Below are 24560 nucleotides of genomic sequence, written 5' to 3' on the forward strand. Positions count from 1 at the left end.
GCTGACAAAAATAGGTTTTAAGATAAAACATATTAACTGTATGAGAGAAAGAAATGACATATAATAACAGGTTTGATTTTACCAGGAATGTACCAAGTACCTAAATTTATAAATGTACCTAAATTTATAGATACCAAATAAAATAGCCTAAAATATTTTTTAAAAATCCACAACAAAATATTTGAAAATCAAATGCAACAATGTGAAAAAGAACTATATACTACAACCAAGCAGGATTTATTCCAGGTATGCAACACTGGTTCAACATTTAAAAATCAATTAATATAATCTATCACACTAACAGATGAAAGAAGAAAATCCAAATGATCCTATCAATAGATCATGTAGGAAAGTATTTAACAAAATTTACAACCACTCATGATGAAAGTTCTCAGGAAACTAAGAACAGAGAGAAATTTCCTTAAATTGATAAAAAAGAAAAGAAGAAAACTACAAGAAACCTACAGCTAAAGCATTTAATGGTGAAAAACTCAAAGCTTTCCTAATTAAGATAAGGAATAAGACAAGGATAACCCTCATACTCCACTTTTCATTGTACTGGAATACTTCCTAATACCATTAGATAAGGGAAGAAGGCATCCCTTATGGCTCAGCTGGTAAAGAATCTGCTTGCAACGTGGGAGAACTGGGTTCTATCCCTGAGTTGGGAAGATTCCCCGAGAAGGGAAAGGCTACCCACTCCAGTATGGCCTGGAGAATTCCATGGACCCCATAGTCCATGGGGTCACAAAGAGTCGGACACAACTGAGCGACTCTCACTTTCACTTTTAAAGAAAAGAACATGAAAAGCATATAGATTTGGAAGGAAGGATTAAAATTGTCTTTATTTGCAGATGACGTGACTGCCTATGTAAAAAATCCAAAAGTATTGACTAAAAACTTTTGGAACTAAGTGGTTATAGTAAGGTTGCAAGATACAAAGTTAATTTTTTAAAAAATAATTTCTTTCCTAACATATTAGCAATGAACAGTGGAGTTTGAAATTAAAAATACAATGTGTGTGTGCTCAGTTGCTCAGTCGTGTCCAACTCTATGCAACTTCACAGACTGTAGCCTCCCAGGCTTCTCTGTACATGGGATTTTCCCAGCAAAAATACTGGAGTGGATTACCATTTTCTTCTCCAGGGAATCTTCTTGACCCAGGGATAGAAGAAAAGAAAATCCCCCTTTGTTATATTTAACATACACTTTACATATATGAGCAAATTCCTGGAGATAGTGAAGGACAGGGAACCCTGGCATGCTGCAGTGTGCCTCCTAAGTCTCCTGCATTGGCAGGCAAATTCTTTACCATTGAGCCACCTGGGAATCCCATAAAAATACCACTTACATTAGCAATCAAGAATTATTACAAAGCTACAATAATCAAGACAGGACGGTACTGGTGAAAGGACAAAGATATCAGTGGAACAGAACAGAGAACCAGAAATAGGACCACTTAAATACAGTTGACTGATTCTTGACAAAGTAGCATATGCAATAAATGGATCTAAGATAATCTCTTCAACAAATGGTGCTGAAACAACCAAACATGCAACAACAAAAAAATCTGGACACAAACTTTACAATGTTCACCAAATTAACTCAAAACAGATCATAGACTTAAATATAGATAACAAAAGGCAAAACTATAAAATTCCTGGAAGATAATATAGAAGAGAATCTAGATGGATCCTTAAGAAACAACACCAAAAACATAATCCATGAAAGAAAGACTTGATGAGATGACTTTATTAAAATTAAAAATGAGATACCACTATACACCTACTGCTGCTGCTGCTGCTAAGTTGCTTCAGTCGTATCCAACTCTGTGAGACCCCATAGACGGCAGCCCACCAGGCTCTGCCGTCCCTGGGATTCTCCAGGCAAGAACACTGGAGTGGGTTGCCATTTCCTTCTCCAATGGATGAAAGTGAAAAGTGAAAGTGAAGTCTTTCAGTCGTGTCCGACTCTTAGAGACCCACGGATTGCAGCCTACCAGGCTCCTCTGTCCATGGAATTTTCCAGGCAAGAATGCCAAAAATCCAGAAGACTGATGGCACCAAATGCTGGGGAGATTGTGTAACAACAGGTACTCTCGTTCACTGCTGCTAGGAATGCCATATGGTACAGATACTTTGAAAGACAGTTTAATGGTTTCTCATAAAATTAAATATATTCTTGCCACATGATCCAGCAATCATGCTCCTTGGTACTTACCTAGGGAGTTGAAAACTTATATCCACACAAAAACAAACTGTGCTATATCCATAAAAAGCAATGCTACTTAGCAATGAAAAGAACAAATAACTGACAAATAGATGAATTTCAATTTCAGTATATGTGCTTCCAAAGTCAGCATGTAGATGAATTTCAAAAAATATTATTATGAGTGAATAAAGCCAAGGCACAAAAGAATGCATACTATTTGAGTGTAGTACTATGCAATAGTTATGTCAGAAAATGCATAACTATAGAGGAAGCAAACAGATCAAAGAATACTTGTGACCTGGGTCTGGAGGGAACTGATTGTAAATGTACATAAGGGAACTTAAGACAACAGAAATATATATCTTGATTGTGATGGCAATTTCAACATAGTCTACACTTGTCAAACTCAACAAATTGTGTAACTACAATTGATGAAATTTGTTATAAATAAATTGCATGTCAATACAAGAACAAGAAACGAAGTGTCAGGAAGCAAAATCAAAGTTTAATACTTATTTTCAAAAAAGTGACAATGACGGTATTTCATAAAATATTTCACTCTGTATATTCCGGAAACATTTATCCCCCTTTGTTATATTTAACATACACTTTACATATATGAGCAAATTCTGGGAGATAGTGAAGGACAGGGAACCCTGGCATGCCACAGTCCATGAGATCTCAAAGAATTGGACATAACTTGGAGACTGAACAACAATACTTTGCATAAGGCTTTGCAGAGATACATCTGTTCCAGAAATGACAAGTGTTTATTGTACCATCAAAAATAGTGCTTTGTCAGGAACCAAGTGCTCTGAGACTTAAAGATGGAGGAAAAGACACAGCACATATACATATACTACTAGAAAATTATACCATTAATTTTTGTCATGTAACTCAGCAGTGGCCACAGGATGGGAAAAAGTCAGTTTTCATTCCAATCCCAAAGAAAAGCAATGCCAAAGAATGCTCAAACTACCGCACAATGGCACTCATCTCACATGCTAGTTAAGTAATGCTCAAAATTCTCTAAGCCAGGCTTCAGCAATATGTGAACCGTGAACTTCCTGATGTTCAAGCTGGTTTTAGAAAAGGCAGAGGAACCAGAGATCAAATTGCCAACATCCACTGGATCATGGAAAAAGCAAGAGAGTTCCAGAAAAACATCTATTTCTGCTTTGTTGACTATGCCAAAGCCTTTGACTGTGTGGATCACAATAAACTGTGGAAAATTCTTCAAGAGATGGGGATACCAGACCACCTGAACTGCCTCTTGAGAAACCTATATGCAGGTCAGGAAGCAACAGTTAGAACTGGACATGGAACAACAGACTGGTTCCAAATAGGAAAAGGAGTATGTCAAGGCTGTATATTGTCACCCTGTTTATTTAACTTATGTGCAGAGTACATCATGAGAAACACTGGACTGGAAGAAACACAAGCTGGAATCAAGACTGCTGGGAGAAACATCAATAACCTCAGATATGCAGATGACACGACCCTTATGGCAGAAAGTGAAGAGGAACTCAAAAGCCTCTTGATGAAAGTGAAAGTGGAGAGTGAAAAAGTGGGCTTAAAGCTCAACATTCAGAAAACGAAGATCATGGCATCTGGTCCCACCACTTCATGGGAAATAGATGGGGAAACAGTGGAAACAGTGTTAGACTTTATTTTTCTGGGCTCCAAAATCACCGCAGATGGTGACTGCAGCCATGAAATTAAAAGATGCTTACTCCTTGGAAGGAAAGTTATGACCAACCTAGATAGCATATTCAAAAGCAGAGACATTACCTTGCCAACAAAGGTTCGTCTAGTCAAGGCTATGGTTTTTCCAGTGGTCATGTATGGATGTGAGAGTTGGACTGTGAAGCGCTGAAGAATTGATGCTTTTGAACTGTGGTGTTGGAGAAGACTCTTGAGAGTCCCTTGGACTGCAAGGAGATCCAACCAGTCCATTCTGAAGGAGATCAGCCCTGGGATTTCTTTGGAAGGAATGATGCTAAAGCTGAAACTCCAGTACTTTGGCCACCTCATGCGAAGAGTTGACTCATTGGAAAAGACTCTGATGCTGGGAGGGATTGGGGGCAGGAGGAGAAGGGGACGACAGTGGATGAGATGGCTGGATGGCATCACTGACTCGATGGACGGGTTGTTGATGGACAGGGAGGCCTGGCATGCTGCGATTCATGGGGTCGCAAAGAGTCAGACATGACTGAGCGACTGATCTGATCTGATCTGATGCACTACATTACTCTGGCAACACCAAAGTTAATCACTGCAACCAAAATGTGAGAGGGTTTTTTTTTTTCCACCCCCATAGTAAGAAAGAAACAAAGCAACTGATTCTTGTTAAGTATCTGAGTTAAGCAATGAAACATGTAAAGAAACATAACAAATATAAATGGAAATGTATAAACTGCCATTTCTTTCCCTCAAAGAAGATCTTGAGAACAGAATGGGAAAGGGGAATTACCATAATTAATTATAAACATTTAAGATTCTCAGTAGGCTAGGTGCTATAGTGGCTATAAGTTAAGGAATGGTACTAATCTACAGGGCTTCCCTGGTGGCTCAGTAGTAATGAACCTGCCTCCTAATGCAGGAGATGCAGTTTCAATCCCTGGGTCAGGAAGATCCCCTGAAGAAGGGAATGATAACCTACTCCAGTATTTTGCCTGGGAAATCCCATGGACAGGAGCCTTGCAGGCAATAGTACATGGGCTCACAAAAGAGTTGGACACAACTTAGCAACTAAACAATAACAACAACTAATTTGAAACATATTATACCTAGCTTCTTTAGATCGCCACTGTTATCAGTATTATTTTATGATCAGTCCTATTTCTTCTCCATTCGAATTACTCCATTAATGAATGACTTTTTAGAATAAATGACTGTGAAGTAAACTGAAAATTTATGTAAATCATAGGTAAGCAACAAATAAATTCAGGGTCCCCCCCCCCAACTAATGCCAAGTTGTTTTTTTAGGATATGCAGCATTGTATAAAACTCCCAGGCAGGTTAGACCATGAATCAACAAGTATTTATTAAATTACTATATTCTACAATACTATATTCCATGTGGTAGGACAGAAAACAAAAATATTGTGGGATCCTAAGGATTTTAACTTTAGTTTCCTTTAGTTGAGGAAACAAAATACATAGATCCCAGTATACATCACTAACACCGTTTCTTCCGGACACCATTGGCACACACCTGCTCCCTTATATGTATATGCCCATAGGCAATGGCATCCCACCCCAGTACTCTTGCCTGGAAAATCCCATGGATGGAGGAGCCTGGTAGGCTGCAGTCTATGGGGTCCCGAAGAGTTGGACACGACTGAGCGACTTCACTTTCACTTTTCATTTTCATGCATTGGAGAAGGAAATGGCAACCCACTCCAGTGTTCTTGCCTGGAGAATCCCAGGGATGGGGGAGCCTGGTGGCTGCTGTCTATGGGGTCACACAGAGTCGGACACAACTGAAGTGACTTAGCAGCAGTAGCATTCAAAATTTACCTGTCGATGTCTGCATTGACCTCTTGAGACCCACTTCTCTGAAAAAAAAAACTAAAATGAAGTGTATCTTTTTGCTCTTAAAGAACCCAATCTCTTTTCTTCTTTTTCACAACAGTGTTCATTTTAGAAAATATGCACCTGCTAAAAGTAACAATGTAAAAAGTAAAAAGGGAGGCAGAAAAGGAAGAAACACAGAAAGAATAGAGGGAGGATTTAGGCATTTAACAATTTATCCAAAGAAGGGTCAGTTCAGTTCAGTTTAGTCCAGTCGCTCAGTCGTGTCCGACTCTGTGACCCCATGAATTGCAGCACACCAGGCCTCCCTGTCCATCAACAACTCCTGGAGTTCACTCAAACTCACATCCATCGAGTTGGTGATGCCATCCAGCCATCTCATCTTCTGTCGTCCCCTTTTCCTCCTGCCCCCAATCCCTCCCAGCATCAGAGTCTTTTCTAATGAGTCAACTCTTTGCATGAGGTGGCCAAAGTACTGGAGTTTCAGCTTTAGCATCATTCCTTCCAAAGAACACCCAGGACTGATCTTTAGAATGGACTGGTTGGATCTCCTTGCAGTCCAAGGGACTCTCAAGAGTCTTCTCCAACACCACAGTTCAAAAGTGTCAGTTCTTCGGTGCTCAACTTTCTTCACAGTCCAACTCTCACATCCATACATGACTACTGGAAAAACCATAGCCTTGACTAGACAGACCTTTGTTGGCAAAGTAATGTCTCTGCTTTTGAATATAAAGAAGGGTATCAGCACTTTAATTTTATAATGTCATGAGCATAAGCATATGAAAATTGAGTTAATGACACAAAGCCCTTTGAAATATGGCAAAGCATTCCCAAATTTGAATTCTTTCATGTAAAAATCCACTGTATTAAAATGTATTATACATATCGTATTTGTTACCAAGAGGATTTTGATTGTACTCTAAGTTGTCACTGATGAGAATAATTAGAAAAACTGGGAGTAAGAAACCGCAATAAAAATGAGATAAAACAAATGGCAGAGTAAGTAAAGAGGTTATTCCATCAGATCTTACTCCTTTTTGTATTATGAGGAGACAGATTGCTGGCACATATATAAAGTATGCTTCCAATATACTGTAAGATCATTTCACTAGATCACATTGACAATGAGGGGGTAGAAACCAATAACCACATGGTATAACATTGGAATTTGACATAGGATCATATACTGAAAAAGACCTCTCAGTACGAATATTACCTTTGAAACAGCAAATAAATACACAGCCATGACACTGAAACTAAGGGAAATAGAAAGTATAAGAAGCATCTAATGATCAACTAATTATAATGCTCATTATTGCTCATTAAAATGTATACCACTCATCTCTAACCTTCTATATAGTGTTCAGTCTCTATTTTTTACTTTAGTCAATCAACTCATGTATTGAACAGCCTTTTAAAATTTGTGGCCTCAAGGGTTTCCCTGGTGGTTCAGCTTGCCAATGCATGAACCCTGGGTTTGATCCCTAGGCCAGAAATATCTCCTGGAGGAGGAGACAGTAACCCACTCCAGTATTCTTGCCTAGAGAATCCCATGGACAGAGGAGCCTGGTGGGCTAGAGTCAAAGGGGTCACAAAAGAGTTGGATGGGAATTAGCAACTAAACAACAACAAAGAGAAAATGAGTGCTAAAGTAGTGCAGTGGCCATGAAAACAGCCGATCACAGAAAATGCTAAGTGTTCTAGCCTTATAAGGGTGGATAATGATGCTTCAAGGCAATTTAGGGGGGAAAATTAGCATATTTGGATATGTTGCAACATGAGGCACTTCTGATGTATCCAGACCAAGATGCTGATACAAGTAGTTTTAAATGGGATCTACAGCTCAGGAGGGCTTCCCTGGTGGCTCAGATGGTAAAAAAATCCACCTGCAACATGGGAGACCTGGGCTTGATCCCTGGGTTGGGAAGATCCCTTGGAGGAGGAAATGGCAACCCACTCCAATATTCTTGCCTGGAGAATTCCATGGACAGAGGAGCCTGGCAGACTACAGTCCATGGGGCTGCAAAGAGTCAGACACAACTGAGTGACTAAGCACATTGTAGCTCAGGAGAAATATCTAGGTTAAAAATACTTGAATCTATGGGATAGAATTGTGGTGAATATCAACATTCAGGGACTAAAAGGATAAAGAGAAGTCAGCTAGTCACACAGTAAAGGAAAGAATGAAAAGAGTAAAGTGTTGTAGACACCAAAGGAGGAGAGGGAATGATGAGAAGCAAACAGATCTTCAGCACAAGTGAGACAGGCCTGGGCCCTGGGATCCTTGCTGCAGTGCTTGCAGCTTGGACACAACTCTCCTTGAGCAACAAAATATAAACTATATGGGACTAAAATTAACTGCATGCATGTGCAGTTAGGACAGATTCTGGACAAAAGGTACAAAGAAACCAAAACACCACTTGTCACTTCAAAAGAGCCTGAAGCAAAAGTAGGGTACTGCACATGCCCCCTGCACATTAAGGGGTGGGCAAACCACTAAGCCACCCCTCCAGCCTGACCCCTGGAACCAACTCATGCCCCAGCTCAGAACATGCCAGCAAGGGAAACTGTTATTTGTTCTTGCTCCCCCACTGTTGTTGAAAGGGACCCAATAAAGCCTTGCCTGAATTTCCTGTCTTGCCTCTGATCAACTTCTACTGATTAAGGAGGGCAAGAATAGTGGTCTGTAACACAGGTGTACAAGGTACACTGGATCAGATATTATAATATATTGCCTAAAATTTTTGTGAAGAAAATCTTGAAATATGAAGGATAAATATAATGAAACAATGCAAAGTTAATATAAAAGAACAAGTATCTGAAGGCTAAGCTCTGGAAAAAGGAAAAAACATAAGGCTACTACTGAGTCTTTGAGATAAATTACAGTGCACATAATATGCTTTGAGCTAAACACTCCTAGAATTAATAAACTGCCTAGTTACTCGATATAAATCCACATGATTTACACCGAAAATTCATTTACATTCTACAGAGGAAAAATATCTATTTTCTCCCTTCTTTCTAAAAAGATTTCTGAACTCTGGGAGAAAGTTTATGATGATTAATAGAGCGCTGCCAGAAATTTGTGTTGAGAAAAAATTTTTAATTTTTTATATATAAAGATAATATTTGAAGCCAACTCTCAGTAAAAAGCATATTTTAAGGGGTTTTTTTCCCCCAGAGAAATTACAAGCTATATTGGATTTTCTAGAACTTTCCTATGGGGAAGCCTATCATATTCTAATTAAATGGCTACCAGGAGGTAAGCATGTAGTATATGACCTGCTTCCAGGCTCTCTTCATGCTCAGCTCACCTTGAGTTTAATGCCATGACAAACTTTCTTAAATGCCACATCTAACGGTAATGTAACAGAGACAATATTTTGGAAATATTAAACTAATGGATGTTTTCATCCCCTCTAAATTATGATACCTTCCATTGCCCTGCCTATTTTATCACTGTCTATCAGATAAGATTAGGGAAATCTCTGGTCAGTGAAATTTTTTCCCTAGTACAAATGAGAAACATACAGACTCTCCTTAAAGAAATGCTATGTCAGAATCTCTGTGTGGGGCATGTGGGCCCTGAATGCAAATGAATGCACGCCTGGAAGCAACCTAAAGGCCATGGATGCTTTGGAAATTTGGCAGACATAGTGACACTTATCAGAAAGCTTCATTGTTGATCGTCTCAGAACTTGTTCCCATGAGAGCAGAACCTCTGTGAAAGAAGTAGTTAAATCTTTAAAAAGACCAAGCAGTAAAAGACCGTTTGAAAAAGAAGAAAGTCTAGCCAGGAGTTAATTCCCTTTGAGGATTTTATTATCCCTGTGAGCTCTTGGATAAAGTGAAACAGCAGTCTCAGGGGGAACTGCTCTTTGAAGAGACGAGATGAGAGCTCAGCTTCTGAAGAAGTGGTCCCTGTATAAGCAGGGAGAGCACGAGATGGAGAGGGAGGTCATTGGGCCCATGCTTGAGGCCCAGCAGGAAGCACTGCAGGAGCTGCAACTTGCATCCCAGGGAACTACATGTGGATGCCATCAAATGGGACTCCAGTCTGTTCCCCTTTGAGAGGAAAAGGCCAGATCACATGCCTCCAGAAGGCCAGTACCACAACATCATCAAGGTGTACACACCAGTGGAATTCAAGAGAGAGCTACAGGAAGCTGTCCTCAGAACACACTGCTCTTGAGAATCAGAATGACCAGGATTCAAGGCTGCCTTACAAAATCATCAGTTCAGCTCAGTCACTCAGTCATGTCTGACTCTTTGCAACCCCATGGACAGCACCACACCAGGCCTCTCTGTCCATCACCAACTCCTGGAGCTTGCTCAGACTCATGTCCATTGAGTCGGTGATGTCATCCAACCATCTTATCCTCTGTCATCCCCTTCCTCCTGCCTTCAATCTTCCCAGCATCAGGGTCTTTTCCAATGAGTCAATTCTTCACATTAGGTGACCAAAGTATTGGAGCTTGCTGTTAATATATACAAACTATGGAAGGAAGAAAGGAAAGAAGGAAGGAAGTGGGGGGAGGGAGGGAGGAAAGGAGGAGGAGGAAGGCAATGTCCACAATTGAGCACGTATGGAGAGAGTTAAAAATGGTTCAGAGAGGGATTTGAGTAGAGAGGACTTGAAATAGCCTCCCACAAATATCCCAGTTGTAGTAGTATGAGACAGAGAACCAGAAAAATATCCAGTATCCCTAAGCCCTTGAAAGGTAAGTGAAACAGAGCTCAAAATTAAGTCAGTAAACTCAAGTGCTTAAAGTCCCCAAGTTACTACTTTGAGTTAAGATATGTTTGCCTCCAGAGACACTTTTATCCCTCACCTCAAAATCCTACAGAGGCTTCTAAACATCTATTTTAAAATTTTGAAATTCTCTTATCTGGCATTCACCTGTCTCAAGATTCCCAAACCTTTCCCTCTTCACTCCAAGATATATTAAAAACACATGCATTTCTTATTGATACAATTAATTGTTGATATGAAGCAGGGCAAAGGCTAACAGAGTTTTGTCAAAACACTGGTCATAGCAAACACCCTCTTCCAAAAACACAAGAGATGACTCTACACATGAACATCACCAGATGGTCAGCACCAAAATCACATTGATTATATTCTTTGCAGCCAAATGGAGAAGCTCTATACAGTTAGCAAAAACAAGACCTGGAGCTGACTGTGGCTCAGATCATGAGCTCCTGATTGCAAAATTCAGGCTTAAATTGAAGAAAGCAGGGAAAACTTCTAGACCATTCAAGTATGACCTAAATTAAATCCCTTATGAATATATAGGAGGTGACAAACAGATTCAAGGTATTAGATCTGGTAGACAGAATGCCTGAAGAATTATGGACAGAATTTTGTAACATTGTAACACAGGAGGCAGTGACCAAAACCATCCTAAAGAGAAAGAACGCAATAAGGCAAAGTGGTTGTCTGAGGAGGACTTACAAATAGTTGAGAAAAGTCAAGAGAAGCAAAGGGCAAAGGAGAAAGGTAAAGATATACTCAACTGAATGCAGAGTTCCAGAGAATTGTACGAAGAGATAAGAAAGCCTTCTTAACTGAACAATGCAAAGAAATAGAGGGAAATGATAGAATGGGAAAGACTAGGGATGTCTCAAAAAAAAATTGGAGATAAAAAGGAAACATTTCATGCAAAGATGGGCACAATAGAGGACAGAAATGGCAAGGACCTAATAGAAGCAGAAGAGATTAAGAAAACGTGGCAAGAATACAATGAAGAAGAACTATACAAAAAAAAAAGTCTTAATGACCCAGGATAACCATGATGGTGTGGTCACTCACCTAGAGCCACTTTCATATCCAGGAGAGTGAGGTCAAGTAGGGCTTAGGAAGCATTACCACAAACAAAACTAGTGGAGTAGACAGAATTCCAGCTGAGCTATTTAAAATCATAAAACACGATAACAGTTAAAGTGCTGCACTCAGTATGTCAGCAAATTTGGAAAACTTAGTAGTGGTCACAGGACTGGAAAAGGTGAGTTTTCATTTCAATGCCAAAGAAGGGCAATGCCAAAGATTGTTCAAACTACCAGATAATTGCACTCATTTCACATGCTAGCAAAGTAATAGTCAAAATCCTTCAAGCTAGGCTTCAGCAGTATGTGAATCAAGGACTTCCAGATGTACAAGCTGGATTTAGAAAAAGGCAGAGGAACCAGGGATCAATTTGCAGTATCTGTTGGATCACAGAAAAGGCACGAGAATTCCAGAAAAATTTTCACTTCATTGACTAAAGCTTTAGACTGTGTGGATTACAACAAACTGTGGAAAATTCTTAAAGAGATGGGAATACCAGACCACCTTGCCTGTCTCTGAGAAACATGTATGCAGGTCAAGAAACAACCGTTAGAATTGGACACTGAATGAAAGACTGATTCCAAACTGGGAAAGGAGTGTGTCAAAGCTGTATATTGTCACCCTGCTTAAATTTAACTTCTATGCAGAGTACATCATGAGAAACGCTGGGCTGGAAGAAACACGAGCTGGAATCAAGATTGCTGGGAGAAATATCAATAACCTCAGATACGCAGATGACACCACCCTTATGGCAGAAAGTGAAGAGGAACTAAAGAGCTTCTTGATGAGGATGAAAGAGAAGAATGAAAAAGCTGGCTTGACACTCAACATTCAAAAAACTAAGAACAGAAAACTAAGATTACTCCATGGCAAACAGAAGAGGAAAAAGTTGAAGCAGTGATAGATTTTATTTTCTTGGGCTCCAAAATCACTGAGGACAGTGACTGCAGCCATGAAATTAAACGACACTTGCTCCTTGGAAGAAAAGCTCTGACAACAAACCTAGACAGTGTATTAAAAAGCAGAGACATCATTTTGCTGACAAAAGCCCATATTGTCAAAGCTACAGTTTTTCCAGTAGCCATGTATGAATGTGAGAGTTATACCATAAAGAAGGCTGAGTGCCAAAGAAGTGATGTTTTTGAATTATGGTGCTGGAGAAGACTCTTGAGAATCCCTTGGACTGCAAGGAGATCAAACTAGTCAATCCTAGAGGTCACATCTATTGCTAGTTTCAAAATCTAATGAAAATCCAATAAAAATTAATTTAAAAAAATAAGGAAAAAGCTTAAAATAATATTTTGAATAGTAAAAGATAATTTTAATAAAATGGTTTATCTCAAGAGATAGGAGAAGTTGAAATGCTGCTGGAAAGTATTGTGGAGGAAGGAAGAAAAATAAAACAATCCAAGCCTATATTACATAGTATCTTCATTAAAATGTTATTGAGTTTAAAAAAAAAAAACTAATGAAATTATATAAATTTTCCCTTAACAAACTATAACTTACCTTTCTGTAATACAATTTGGCAATATATATAAAAGTCAATATATATATTGACAGAGGTCTGTATAGTTAAAGTATGGTTTTTCCAGTAGTCATGTATGAATGTGAGAGTTGGATCATAAAGAAAGCTGAGAACCGAAGAATTGATGCTTTGAACTGTGGTGTTGGAGAAGACTCTTGAGAGTCCCTTTGGACTGCAAGGAGATCAAACCATTCAATCCTAAAAGAAATCAGTCCTGAATATTCAAGACTGATGCTGAAGCTCCAATACTTTGGCCATCTGATGTGAAGAGCCTATTCATTGGAGAAGGCCCTGATGCTGGGAAAGATTGAAGGTGGGAGGAGAAGGGGATGACAGAGTATGAGATGGTTGGATGGCATCACTGACTCGATAGACATGAGTTTGAGTAAGCTCTGGTAGTTGGTGATGGACAGGTAAGCCTGGCATGCTGCAGTCCATGGGGTCACAAAGAGTTGGACATGACTGAGTGTCTGAACTGAACTATAAAAGTCTTAAAAAGATAGTTACCTCTGTTCAGTGATTCAATTTTTCCAAGGAAATAAAATCAAAGATAGAGAATTTATGCATAAATGTGTTCATCAGAACATAATTTATAACAGTAAACTACTGTCAACAATCTAAATGACTGTGTAGTTTGAGTCAGGAAAAGAGTGAAAATAATCTCAACAATTTAAAAATCACTCTAGTATATTCTTAAAATTAAATATCATGCAAAGAAAAGGCAGAGGAATCAAATTGCCAATATCTATTGGATCATAGAGAAAGCAAGAGAATTCCAGAAAAACATCTACTTCTACTTCACTGACTATGCTATAACCATTGACTGTGTGGGTCACAATAAACTGTGGAAAATTCTTAAAGCAATGGGAATACTAGACCACCTTACCTGTCTCCTGAGAAACAGGTCAAGAAGCAACAGCTAGAATCAGACATGGAACAGACTGGTTCAAAATTGGTAAAGGAGTACATCAAGGCTGTATAACTGTCACCCTGCTTTTTAACTTCTATGCAGAATACAGCATGTGAAATGCCAGACTAAAATATTTGATCACATTAAAATGTTTATTCACATAAAAGTATGTTCAAGACATAATATTAAGTGGAAAAAGTATACTATGTATTCATCAAAAGATTTCAATTTTGAGTAAATATGAAAACTGTTATGTTTGTGATTGGGATGAACCAAGCAGGATTAGAAGGCCTATACCTGCCCAGCTTCAAGATGGAAGGAAAGAGCTGAAAGTTAGCAACAGAGACATAATAGTTTAATCGATAGGGGAATCTTGCATGTCTGAAGCAAGGTCCTGGAGAAACACCTCACTGTATATGGCAGAAGGCAGACAGGACAAGGCAGAAGGCAGACAGGACATGGCAGCAGTCTTTGCTCTTAGGGACAGGGGTAGGTTGCTAGCTGTAGAGGAGTTGACTTAAGGTTGGCTCATGGGTTATCAGGGAAACCAGCTGAGCAGCATACCCCTCACCATCCTTTTAAGCACAGTGGAGAGTTCTTATCTAAAGCTATATCATTCCTTTGGGCCTGGGGCAAGTATGTAGGAGGGTCAGTCATGTGAGTAGGGTATACTTGAGGCAGGGACTGGCTGAGCAGGGGATGTACAGAAAACAAGAGAATAGTCATCTTGGGTAGCCTGATCATATCTTAATATTTATGTACATGAAATATCTTGAGAAAGCACACAAAAAGATTAGCTTATTTGTTCATTCCTTCAGTGTCCATTCATTTAAAACACATGTACATTTATTTACTAAGTTCTCTAAACCAAACAGTCATTGTTCTCACCCCTTGGGGTTGGTAGTCTGGTGAGAAAAATACATTTACATGTAACTACAACAAAATTATATGTGTACATTCATTTTTGTTTGTTTCTTAGCTGTCTCCATTAAAACTGCCAACTCCATTATCATAGAGATCCTGTTCATCATGTTTGTCACTGTACTGCCAGCATACACCAGAGTCCAGGATCATAAATATTTCAAGAATGCAGAGGAAACCCAGAGACTAAACAGGAGCATATTAGCAGAGGACCTCAGGTAGGAGGTTTGAAAACTTTTTTGAGGACAAGTGCCATTGAAAATAAGGTTCTGAAGGATGAGCAAGAAACAGGCAGATGAAGAGGGTTGGGAAGAATGTTCGAAGAAGAAAATAGCTACAGGGAAAAGAAAAAGTGTTAGCCAAATTCACTGAAGCAATGTTTATTTCAGGATGTTTATATAGAAAAAAAGACAATTTTCTTTTTCAAATTAACTTCAATGAACATGTATTTTTGTGGTAATCAGAGAAACAATATTCTGAACAAAATAGACTTAAAATCTCTGACTTTTTGGAGATTACCCTGACTCTAAATAAATGTTTATTTTCTTACTTTGACTTGTCTTTGTATTTAACATACAAACTGAAAAAAATTATTATAAATTCAATGTTCTACTCTAGAAATATATTTCCTCTTAGAGTTCAAGACCTTTCAGGTCACTTGATTTTTTTCTTTCTTTTATTTTGTATCTTTCATAACACTAATACTGTGCTGTATACCCAATATATATGTAAAAGCTGGTTAAATAATTTATATTGGATATAAACAGTAATTGAATCCATAAAACCTATAATTCTGATCTTACTGTATGATGGCTAGTTATTGTTCCAATGACTTTGCAGAACTAGTCCCAAAGAAATCAAAGAGAATTATTAAAATTCCTTTTAGAAACATTTTGCTGAAGAAATTATCTCATTTGATATAAATACTTATGCTAGAATTGGAATCAAAATTAATGCTATTTATTGTTCTAAAATCTCAGAAACAGATGTTTTCATTTCTTTCCAGGATAAAGAGGAGAGAAAATATATTCTTATGGTCAAAGTAACCATGACTACAGTTTTCAGACACATAACAAATGTTATTTTCATATATTTTGTGTTGGTTAAAATAATAATCTATTCTTATATATGAAATCTGTTCTTGGTGAACCTTCCTTTCACACTGCAGCACAATGCTTAATCAATCCAACAACGAGTAGTTTCAGGAGTAACTATTTTTTCCTCAGTGTGGAACATTCTTAAGGGTGTAGACGTGCCATATCCCAAAACGTTTAGAATTGCTACTTTGGTCCCTTTTGGTATTGTTCTCTCCATTCTCAAGGGGGAAGAATAATTTTCAGCTTCACTATTCAATAAGGCCCACATTTGAAGGGTGGCACAGACATGATGGTGGTTGTTGGAGAGAGAGAAGCATGATACAGTCCTAATCAAAGCCAGTGAGTCTTGCTTCCCCCACACAACTGGAATGTAGACCCTCATATACATGATGACACTCCATAAATAGAGCAAATAAGTGTGTACAATTATTTAAACTAACATCAAATGGACTGAAAAATGGGTTCACATTTCCAAAGGACCTCTCTGAATAAGAAGGGCATGATATTATGTCTTAAGACTCTCCTTCTGTTCTTAGTAATACATGGTGACTTTATGATTATGAGCAAGCTTTCCCCATCTGAGAGGTCTCAGCTCTGTTTATTTTAACAAAACTCTATGATTAGAACCATCTGGGTGAGTGATGTAAATCAAGGAAATGCTTTATATTGTGACAACTAGAAGCATGTGAACATGATTTCTAAAGTATTATAATCGAAGGAAATGGTCCTGTCATGACAAATTCCAAACGGAAGAAGACTGATCATTAATGCACTACTGAGTGGTGAGGGAATTTCATTTTGCTATTTATCCTACAACTCAAAGAAGGTATGTGACCTAATGTCTGAAGAGAAATTGAAAATGGGGTAAAAAGTGAAAAGGATTATTTTTTGTTTTATTCTTGGCAAGAAATTAGAGATGAGATTTTGTAATATCAAATTATTTTGATATTACAAAAGGCTGAACCACAGAACAAGAGGTGGAGGAGGATGGGCACAAGAGAAGAAAAAAAGAAGATGACAAGGAAGAAAAGGAGGTAGGCTAAGAAAGTCCTCATCAAGTGAAGTGGTATGACAGTTATCAAAGAATACATTAACTTTGGTTCTCAGAGACCAAATATAGATAACAGCAGCCAGAACTGTGCAATTCAGAATTTTGTGTCTTACTGAGAAATGTTTGATATTCAGAAGTCCAACAAGATAATTTATGAAGAATACCTAAAATCATCTCATTAATGACTGGTTAGGCATCAAAAAGGAACAGATGTTCTCTGCAATAAATACCATACTATAGCAAATAATTTAAAATATTTAAGAATTCTTCTCATGCAAATACTAGCATATTAATAAAAGAAAACACTAATTGACTTCAACAAATGATCCTCAGAGCAATTCAAATGATCAAGAAGTAATTAAAAAACACAAATTGCTAAACTAGTAGGAGACAATGCTTACAGTTACTTTCATTTGTTAAATGAGGCAAAATCCACATCTTGCTCCAAAGAATATTTCAAGAAATTTACCAGTGGAATTAGGATGTGACAATAGCATTTAAATTCCATAGAAATTAGTATAAGGAAACCGCCTACCCTGACATTTCCCCACAGTTAAAGTAAAGCATTCTTATTCCTAATGACTAATCTTTCTTTAGTCCTTTCCGGTTTACAAAGTGCCTATATCTACATCATCGTTTATGTAAACAGGCAGGCTGCATGAGTGTTATTCATCTCTGTTTCATAGAGAGGCAGCATGGAACACAGGCTTTGATGCTGAAGTCCATGCTCCGTCACTGAGTAGTTTGTGACTCTGGACAATTTATTTAAACTCACTGAATCTCATTTTCCTCATGTGTAAATAGAGACATTTATCTGCCTCATAGGGTTATAAAGATTAAATGAATCAGTAGCTGTAAAGTGCTTATTATGAGTGGCAAACAACAAACTATAAAGTTACATAATTACTACAGGTAAAGTTGAGGTTAAGAGTACTGGATTAACTTTATACAGTTAATGAATAGAAGAGTCAATATTATATTCTATATTTTACATAAAGTCTAGCAACTTTAAAAACAAGCTTTATCACTCAATCCAAATAAAGTAAAGCAATATGTTATTCCTGAAAGAGCATACTGATTTTGGTGCAGACTTGGGCTCAAATAATAGCTCCACCACTTGGGCAAGTCACATAACACAATTAGCCTCAAATTTACTCAACTGTGAAATAGAGACATTAACATATAACTCATGTGACAATAAAATGAGATAATGACTTCATGAAATTCAAATGGAAGGTCTTTATAAACTGAACTTGGTTCTTCGCAATATTTGGCTTTGTTGGAAATATTTTAAGAGTTCCCAAACTGTTGTGATAGGGCTGCCAGTATAAGACAGGAAACATAGGTAGAAAGACTTTAACAAGTTTGTTTCCTAATGCAATAGGTATGACTACCTTGACAAACTCTGATGAACATCTGGTCTGGGGTCATTAGTAAATGATGTGGTAAGGATTATGTGCTGGTGTATTTTGTATTCTTTTCCTAGCAAAAAGTAAAAATTAATGAGATGAATACCTCATTTCAAATACTGAAATATGCAAAATGTATTTTTCAGAAAATGAGAAATTCTATCAATAGTATCATGTATCAAGTGATTTTAGAAAACAAAAACTATAGTTGTTCAATTTAACAAATTAGCACTGCCACAGCCTAGCTAAGCATTCCAAGACCATTCCTTTAATTTTATGATCCCACACATTAACTCCTATTAAAAGAAGATTTCAAGTAAATCTACTTGGATTAAAAATGTTCCTAACACTATATGACCATCCATGACTTATTTTACTTAACATAATGTTTTGGGGACTCATCCATATTACAGCATAGTATTACAGCATAGAATATATGGACTTCATTATCTTTCATTGCTGAATAATAAACCATTGTATGTATTAATATAAATAAAAAATGTCCCTATATGACACCTTTAACACCTTAAAATGGTTTAAGACAAAACACATATGCTTTGCATATAACACATGGCATACATCTTTTTTTGTGTGGTGAAAATCATAGACTCTTTCAATCCTACCACTCAATTATACAGAACTTTCTCACCAACCTTCTAAATTACTTAACTTTTGTAACTGTCTATAGAACTCCAGTTGAGCTATTCCAAATGCTGAATGATGCTGTGAAAGTGCTGCACTCAATATGCCAGCAAATTTGGAAAACTCAGCAGTGGCCACAGGACTGGAAAAGGTCAGTTTTCATTCCAATCCCAAAGAAAGGCAATGCTAAAGAATGCTCAAACTACCGCACTCATCTCACACGCTAGTAAAGTAATGCTCAAAATTCTCCAAGCCAGGCTTCAGCAATATGTGAACCGTGAACTTCCTGATGTTCAAGCTGGTTTTGGAAAAGGCGGAGGAACCAGAGATCAAATTGCCAACATCCGCTGGATCATCAAAAAAGCAAGAGAGTTCCAGAAAAACATCTATTTCTGCTTTATTGACTATGCCAAAGCCTTTGACTGTGTGGATCACAATAAACTGTGGACAATTCTGAAAGAGATGGGAATACCAGACCACCTGATCTGCCTCTTGAGAAATCTGTATGCAGGTCAGGAAGCAACAGTTAGAACTGGACATGGAACAACAGACTGGTTCCAAATCGGAAAAGGAGTACATCAAGGCTGTATATTGTCACCCTGTTTATTTAACTTATATGCAGAGTACATCATGAGAAACGCTGGACTGGAAGAAGCACAAGCTGGAATCAAGATTGCCGGGAGAAATATCAATAACCTCAGATATGCAGATGACACCACCCTTATGGCAGAAAGTGAAGAGGAACTCAAAAGCCTCTTGATGAAAGTGAAAGTGGAGAGTGAAAAAGTTGGCTTAAAGCTCAACATTCAGAAAACGAAGATCATGGCATCTGGTCCCATCACTTCATGGGAAATAGATGGGAAACAGCGGAAACAGTGTCAGACTTTATTTTTTGGGGCTCCAAAATCACCGCAGATGGTGACTGCAGCCATGAAATTAAAAGACGCTTACTCTTTGGAAGGAAAGTTATGACCAACCTAGATAGCGTATTCAAAAGCAGAGACATTACCTTGCCAACAAAGGTTCGTCTAGTCAAGGCTATGTTTTTTCCAGTGGTCATGTATGGATGTGAGAGTTGGACTGTGAAGAAGGCTGAGCGCCGAAGAATTGATGCTTTTGAACTGTGGTGTTGGAGAAGACTCTTGAGAGTGCCTTGGACTGCAAGGAGATCCAACCAGTCCATTCTGAAGGAGATCAGCCCTGGGTGTTCTTTGGAAGGAATGATGCTAAAGGTGAAACTCCGGTACTTTGGCCACCTCATGCCAAGAGTTGACTCATTGGAAAAGACTCTGATGCTGGGAGGGATTGGGGGCAAGAGGAGAAGGGGACGACAGAGGATGAGATGGCTGGATGGCATCACTGACTCGATGGACGTGAGTCTCAGTGAACTCCGGGAGTTGGTGATGGACAGGGAGGCCTGGCATGCTGCGATTCATGGGGTCGCAAAGAGTCGGACAGGACCGAGCGACTGATCTTGTCTGATCTGATCTGATAATCAACACAGTTTGACTCTTTGGGAAATTTTGACATCAGTTTAAATAGATGCAAGACATCTCTGAAATATGAGTTGCTGGGCTCCAACTTTAGCTATGAAATAAATTTTAAGCCAGAAACGTCCTTGCCAAACAAATCATTTAATAAACTCCTGGATATGAATAAACATGTATGTTGGTATTTTCAATACATGTAGGTGTATTGGCTGCCTAGCACTACCATAACAAAGTACCACAATTTAGTAGAAACAACAGAAAATTGAAAGAGGGCTAAAATGAGCAAAGAATAGAATCATTCCTCTTGGATAGATCCCCGGGAGCCGAACGGCTGTGTCATATGATAAAGTCATGTTTAACTGTTTAAGAAACCACCAAACAATTTCACCAAAGTAAGTGTGCAGTTTTAAATTCCTGCCAGCAGTGCATGCAGGTTTGTTTCTTCACATCCTTGCAACAGTTATTATTATCTGCCTTTTTTAAATTGCATTTTCCTAATGACTAACAATGTGCCAGGCAGTCTGTTAGGTAGTAGGTATAGGTCAGATGGCAACTAGGTAGTAGATTATGTGAACAACACATAATCACTGCAAAGCATTTGTTGTTAGGGAAAAAGAGAAAGAGAGGGAGATAAAAGGATAATTCCTCCAACAGTAAATTACATGAACTCCCACCATGACATCATATCTTTTACTAAATAGTTTTAGGAAGTTTGAACACACTCTCTCATGAACAGAGTTTTCTGGAGATTCAACTAAACGAAGCTAAAGATTATATTCAAGTCATCATCCTGTCAAGTATTTCTTCTATATACCTTTGATCTTTAAAGCAATCATGTAAGACATCCTCTCAACTACTTCATTCTCTTTGAAAGGCATTTGCAATAGTATGGAGCACAAAGTAACTCTGCATTTAAGCTTCTTCAGGGAAAAATGGCCATTATTATTTTAAGAGAATTTCCACAAAGATGATTTTGACAATAATAGATTTTTCTGATGAGTGAAACCAATCATTTTTGATAGACTTTTAAAAATGTCAAATTTGTCCTATAAAATGGAGACCGAGGCAGATGATAGAATCTCTAGCAATCAGCAATCCTGAATGCTTCTGTTAAATAAAACTGAACAATTCTATACTTCTTGTCTTCTATGACTGCAAAGCCATACAAATGAGCTGCACACATGAATAAGTTTTCTTTAACTAAACATTAAATTACTTTTTCTTTTAAGTTTCTCAGATGACCTACCTCTGAACTCAGTATAAAGTGAAATAGAGGCAAGGAAATGTGAATTTCTGAAATTATGTACAAAGTTGGAAAATATTCTTAAAGGCCCTACCAAGAGGTAGGGAATTACCATGTGAGTCTTGAATCCATAAGAACTCCATTATAGAGATGAGAGTGAATAGGCTGTGAAATTCTATATATAAAATTATAATGGCACATTTTTGGAGAATTAAGGAAAACCAGATTAGGCATTTTGAGAGTTCCAGGTAGGAGAATAATGATTTAATAGCAAGACCTTTGGTAAAAGACACATTTTATTTATTTACCCATTAAGTATTAATTAAATTTTTAGCCAGGCACTTGGAATAAAAATAACTTTCCCTCCCTTCAAAGGGTTTATACTCCATTAAGAGACAGTTATGAAAACAAAATACAGTTCTCTAGTTGGAGCTAACATTTTTGGGCCATAACATTTGACAGATACCATATTTACATAGGATTATCTCATTCAATCCTCATAATAAACCTACAAGGTTAGTACCATTATTATTCCCACTAGTGGGGCAGTGGTAAAATATCCACCTGCCAATGCAGAAGATGCAAGAAACGTGAATTCAATCCCTGTGTCAGGAAGATTCCCTGGAGTATGAAATGGAAACCCAGTGCAGAATTCTTGCCTGAAAAATTCCAAGGACAGAGAAGCCTGGAGGGCTACAGTCCATGGGGTCGCAGAGTCAGACACAACTGAGCAATTGAGCACACACACACACACACACAGATATGGAAACAAGCTTAGAGTTGTAACTTGCACAAAGTTATTCAAACCATCTCTAACTGAATCAAGTGGCCTGTATCCCTAACCACTGAGGTAGCTATACTAGGTCTTGTATTGCCATAATAAATGTAGGAATATTAAAAAGCAAGAACAAAACAAACAGTAGGCACAGTGGGAAAGAGTACTGACTTTCCAGAGAGAGTTGAAAAAGCCTTCACCGACTAAGCTCTAAAAATAAATAGGAAATTTTCAGACAAAGAGACAAAGAAGAGGCATCCCAGGTTGACAGTAAATAACATATTGGAGCAGTAAACATTCATGAAATAACAGGAATAGAAGCTGTATAACAGGGAAGAACAAACCTGAACCCACATTAGATCTGCTCCTTTAGCTCTAACCCTTGTGTTCTGTTGCCTGTGCTTAGTCATGCTGGTTTTGTAAAAGAATGCTGTCTAGAGCCTGAAATATATAGAACCCATTCTCAAGGCTCTGACCTTTAAAGGTATAACACTTTTTCATTCATTTAGAGAGAAAATGTTGCAAAGCAGAGAATCACATTTGTCTTGTTGGAGTTTTATAGGAACATTGTGACCAGACCTAGACAGACAGCTGCAGAGAATCCTAGCACCAAAAAGTCTGCAACAACTAGCCATACCTTCTCCCCTTTTAGCATAAAGGAAGCCTGAACTCTACTCAGGTATAATGATTGTTTGGGACATTAGTCCACCATCTTCTCGGTCTACAGGCTTTCCAAGTAAAGTTGCTATTCCTTGCCCCAACAACTCATCTCTGGATTGACTGGCCAGTCCGGCCTCAAGCAGTAGAAGGCTGGACTCAGTAACAGTTGCATTGTTTCCTATGGCTATTGTAACAAGCTACCACACACTTCATGGCTTCAGGAATAGAAATATATTCTCTTAAAGTTTTGGATGCCCAGAAATCTGAAATTCCTATCACTGGGCAAAAATTAAGGTGTGCACAGGGCCATGCTCTGGGGTAAATGTGTCCCTTTCCTCTTCCAGCTTCTGATCATTGCCAACATTCCTTGGCTTATGGTCATATCACTATGTTTTTCAAGATCAGTATCTTGCAATTTCCCTGTGTCTATAAAATCTCTCTCTGTCTCTCTCTTACAGAGTATACTGCCCTTAGAGTCCATTCTGTTAATTCAGGATAACCTTCCTATCTTAAGATTCTTAATTTAATTATATCTCCAAAGACCCCTTTTACCAAATAAGGTAACATTTACAAGTTGGAAGAATTGGACCTGATGTTTTTGAGGGTCATTTTTCAGCCTACCAAAACTTAGAATCACCTGGCTGGTGGAAGTGGAGGAGGTATGGGAGGCTAGCAGGGTGTGGGGGGAGAGGTAACACTGCAGAAAATAGAAAAGCCTAGGCAGGTGAGCAGGTACTAGAAGATAATGATTGAATTGGCTACAGGGAAGTTTATCTTATAAGTGATGGATACATTTGAAGTGTTCTGATTTGCAGCATGACACTGTGATATTTGCATGTTACAGAAAGATCTTTTCACGGTTAATATTTTGAAAAGAAGTTAGTATAAGGCAGGAGATTTTAAGACTCTTAATTATTTAGGGAGAAAAGGGAGGGATGGATAAGATATGAATATGGTTATTGTCGACTGGATGTAGAGAAAGAGATAGGAGGGAATTTAGGATAAATCATAAATTTCCAGTTTGAGCAAGTGGGTAGATAGTGGGGGCAAGTGAGGATATGGAACACTCAGAGTGATACAGATAGGCAGGATGAGCTTGACTTTAGACCTGATGATTTAGAAGTGCATGTGTGACATCCAAAGTAAGATGCTGGTAGATAACTGGATATGTAAGTCTGGAGAAAGAGAGCAAAGGAAAGATTTAGACATTTAGATGTGCACATCTAAATTTGGAAATTTAGATTTAGGAACCATTGGCC

At 38.1% G+C, this 24560-nt stretch overlaps 1 protein-coding gene and 1 pseudogene across 11 annotated transcripts in view; one reads left to right on the forward strand and one right to left on the reverse strand.

Annotated features, from left to right (window-relative positions):
- Positions 1 to 24560, reverse strand: part of ANKS1B (ankyrin repeat and sterile alpha motif domain containing 1B) — a 1154742-nt gene that overhangs the window by 817792 nt on the left and 312390 nt on the right. The gene's annotated exons all lie outside the window — the stretch shown is intronic.
- Positions 9413 to 9940, forward strand: LOC139182947 (large ribosomal subunit protein mL40 pseudogene; annotated as a pseudogene).

Source organism: Bos indicus, chromosome 5, assembly GCF_029378745.1.
Source record: "Bos indicus isolate NIAB-ARS_2022 breed Sahiwal x Tharparkar chromosome 5, NIAB-ARS_B.indTharparkar_mat_pri_1.0, whole genome shotgun sequence".
Taxonomy (NCBI): Eukaryota; Metazoa; Chordata; class Mammalia; order Artiodactyla; family Bovidae; genus Bos; species Bos indicus.